A 3,630-nucleotide genomic window follows, 5' to 3' on the forward strand; every position below is an offset into this window, starting at 1 on the left:
AGGGGCTTAGCTCTGTGTCATGTGTGACTCCCCACAAGCTATAGCACAGAGTCTGAGTCTGGAAGGCTGGTAGGAGAAAAGTGCCCTCTCTACCATCTCCGATGATGATAATGACAATATTAATGGTGACAGCAACCAGGGTGAATTGGGCATTTCCTTATGTGTGTGGCTAGTGTTAGACAGAGAGAGCTCATTCATGCCAAATGAGGCCAGTCCCAGGTCACACCAAGCTAAAGTCCCACTGACTCTGTTTGAGGACAGAGAGTCAAAGCTAGACACTGAGTTTGGCGAGACGCTCAGCCTGGCCTTGCTGTGTGTCCTCAGGGGAGCACCGCTTACCAGCTTTGCATCTTCTGTGACCTCGGAGATGTCCGGGAGCTCTCGAAGAATCAGGTACAGTAATAATTCTCCTACCTTGTCCCCAAGCCTCAAACCCGTCTCACAGGGCTTGCTGTGTCACGGAGTTACAGCCTGGCGACTTCCGGTTCCCTGCGTATCCCACCCCTCAGCCTCCTCCCACTGTCTAGGCGACTTCCGGTTCCCTGCATATCCCACCCCTCAGCCTCCTCCCACTGTCTAGGCAATCCCACCCCATAGCTTCCTAACCCTGGGTTGGGGAGACTGAACAAAGAAAAGAGGAGCGATGAACTTCCAACCCCCAACTCTGGGCCTCAGCCTGGGCTCCTCAGCCCTGCATGTTTCCACCAATACCATCTTCCTTTTGCTTCTCTGCCTGCCTGCCTGTCCGTCCGCCTGTCTGTCCGTCAGCCTGTCTTCTTGAGACAGAGATATCCTTCTCCAGCCCTGTGCTTATAGGCAGAAATTAATAACATTATACTATGTAGGCATTTTATTCTTGTAATTCAAATCAAATAAACTTAAAACTAAAGCATCAAACTGTATTATTTGACTCAATAATTAAGCAACCTGGCAATTCAACACACAGTAACAGTTCTCTTAGAAAACACTTTTAGGTGATGGAGTGTCCCATCACGGTAACATTTTACAAGTCTGTCCCTCTGTAAGCCCAAATGAGAGACACAAATCACCCGAGACAGGCTAAAGTCAGCACTCCTCCAATCTACCATCACTTAAAGCATCTGTGCGATATTTGGTGAAGATGGATGAAGGCCATGGCAGCTTGAGTGGGTACTCTTTCTGCTTCCTTTTGTAATGTGTCTTTACCTCCACTTGAGGGCACTGTCTACTTCAACAGAAACGGAATCAATCTATAGCTGCCACTTAACACACCTGTGGACACCTCAATCTTAGCCCCACATAAACAAAATCCCTCAAAAGAAAGCACCAAAGAAGCTACACAACCCTTTAATGTGGCTGTGTGCCTCTGAGGCACCAAGATAAAGTGTTTGGTCTTTTGTTGTTGTTTTGTTTTACTAAAATGCTATTAATATGTCAGCATTTTTCAAGAAAGGAAATTACTTTTTTCTCAATTGCTAAGAATCATTAGGAATATAAATTATTATTAGTGAGCCTCAAAATATATGTCTGTTTATTACTTCATTAAAAAGCTTTCCATCCTGTCCTCTGACTCCCTTTCCTGTTTTCTACAAATCATACTCTATACTATACTGGCCCTCTTGCAATCAGCCATTTTCTGTGGTTTCCTGCAGTCTGTCTTTGACACTTTTTGTGGCCTCCTTGCTTTCTAATTTACTATTTCTAATCAGTTCTAAGAAGTGAGGTGATGAGGTATATTTCTGTGTCTGAAAAAGCAAAGCAACAAAAGGGCAAATTCTAGAAGGGTCTTGAAAAATAAGGTGCATAAAGCCTTATTACAAAGATATTCTTGAGACTGTTCCCAGAGGTTGAGGCAGTCAAAAAGCAGTGAGTTATTGTTTGAGGATCTCTTTAAAATGCTAAATTTTTGGCCAAAACCATTTCACAGCTATTTTATTTTTAAAATAATTTTTTTCTAAAACCAGGTATCTTTAAATAGTAAGCTGGAAATTGCCTATTCTATTAATTCTCTAACTTAACAACTAATGCTGCAACTTGAAATAAAAAAGTGTTAATGAAACATTATCAAAACAAATCATTTTATTTGTTTTACGATATAATATTTTAAATGAATTTGATTACAAAATTGCCTTTTGCAACTCATTAATGGAGGTAGTCCACAGTTTAAAAAAAAAAGGAAAAAGATAGCTTCTTGGTTAGTAAAAAGGTTCCTGGAAACAGAAGTTTTAAAACACCATTTTTAAAGTGAATTAGCAGAGAGTGATGAAGTCGGCCAACTTGTTGCACAAGTGAACCTGAGTTTATACTCAGTAATGCGGGAGGTCACAACTAGAATAGTCAAAGCAAACATTACAAAGTACTTTTTAAGGTATTATCCAAATATAAGAAACACACGTGACCTTCCCTCTTTACAAGATTCATTCTTCAGACCTGGGCTGGGACTCCCCAACCTGTCTTCCTGTGTTCTCCCAGTAGATGGCGCTAACTCATTTCAAATGCGGCTTTAGAGGCGCCAGAAAACTCAAGCTGGAGTCAGAACTAGGGCAGAGCCAATTAGGAAAGAGGACAGTGGCAGCAGAAACGGCCAGAACCACCATCTGTCTTTAAGTCACACAGGGGAAGCTTAAGACCTCCTGCGTGTCATTTAGGATGTGTCACATAGCCCCCAAGGCCAGGTTTGCTTCCAACATCACCTGCTCCCTCCACACATACAGTCTGATGGGGGCCGACTACTTGGGAGTGATCATGTATTTTGTCATAACCTAATGTAACCACAAGATGGTGTTGCTGCACGCAGGACAAGATGCTTAGGGAATCTGAATTTTACCAAGCAGCATGAAGACTTGCTGAGGCAGAGTGGAGGCTGAAGGGGGGTGTGTTAAATAGTCTTGCAAGGCTAAGTTCGTGCTTGTATTTCCAACATGTTGCCGCTTCGACTGCTATTAGTGAGGAGTTTCTAAGCACCAGGCATCGCGATCAAGCACTTTATAAACATGGCTTCATTCAATGTCTGCTTCAGAAAGCCTTCTGGGGAAGATCTGCAATGTCTCCAAGAACATGTGTTATGGGGCAGCTGGCGATGGGAGCCTCTTGTACTTTCTCAAAAGGACTGAAAGTGATCCGGTTCTGACTGTGTCCACAATAGTGAATAGAACGGCTTATCTGGATAAGGGGCTAACAGCTCCGTGCCCCCAGTCAAGCGTCTGAGCGCCTGCTTTGTGTCAGGCCCGCAGCACAGGGAGCACAGAACCAGAGAAGGCCCTGCTGTCAGTTCTGAGACCGCAGCAAACAACAGGTCAGAGCAAATGTTCTAGGAGGGTGAAGAGGGCAGGGAGAATGGTCCGTGTAGGGCATTGGAGGAGTCCATGGTAAACAAGAATGCAGGCAGGGCGCAGGCGGACGGAGGGCGGATGGAGGACGGCCTCCGCAGCCGGTGGGGACCGGCAGCCGCAGGCGGCGGGGACTAGCGTGGCAGCAGAAGCAGGCTGCAGGGACTGGCGCGCAACACCGAGAGCAGATCGCCCCACTACAATTAAATCAAAGAGGTAGGCCTTTGGTTGGCGAGGTCCCTGGCAAAGGAGGAGCCGGGTCCTATTCCTGAAGACCCTTCTGAGGGGTGAGAGGGATCTTGGCCCCTGGCAGGAACCAGGA

General features: G+C 45.5%; 1 long non-coding RNA gene across 1 annotated transcript in view; it reads right to left on the reverse strand.

The window, feature by feature from the left end:
• Nucleotides 1–565: 565 nt before the first annotated feature.
• LOC113455505 overlaps nucleotides 566–3,630 on the reverse strand; it is a 9,863-nt gene continuing 6,798 nt past the window's right edge. Inside the window, exon 3 of the long non-coding RNA XR_003376604.1 lies at nucleotides 566–3,505. This is a non-coding gene — a long non-coding RNA (uncharacterized LOC113455505). The remainder of the gene's footprint in view (nucleotides 3,506–3,630) is intronic.

This window comes from Microtus ochrogaster, unplaced genomic scaffold (assembly GCF_000317375.1).
Source record: "Microtus ochrogaster isolate Prairie Vole_2 unplaced genomic scaffold, MicOch1.0 UNK53, whole genome shotgun sequence".
Taxonomy (NCBI): domain Eukaryota; kingdom Metazoa; phylum Chordata; class Mammalia; order Rodentia; family Cricetidae; genus Microtus; species Microtus ochrogaster.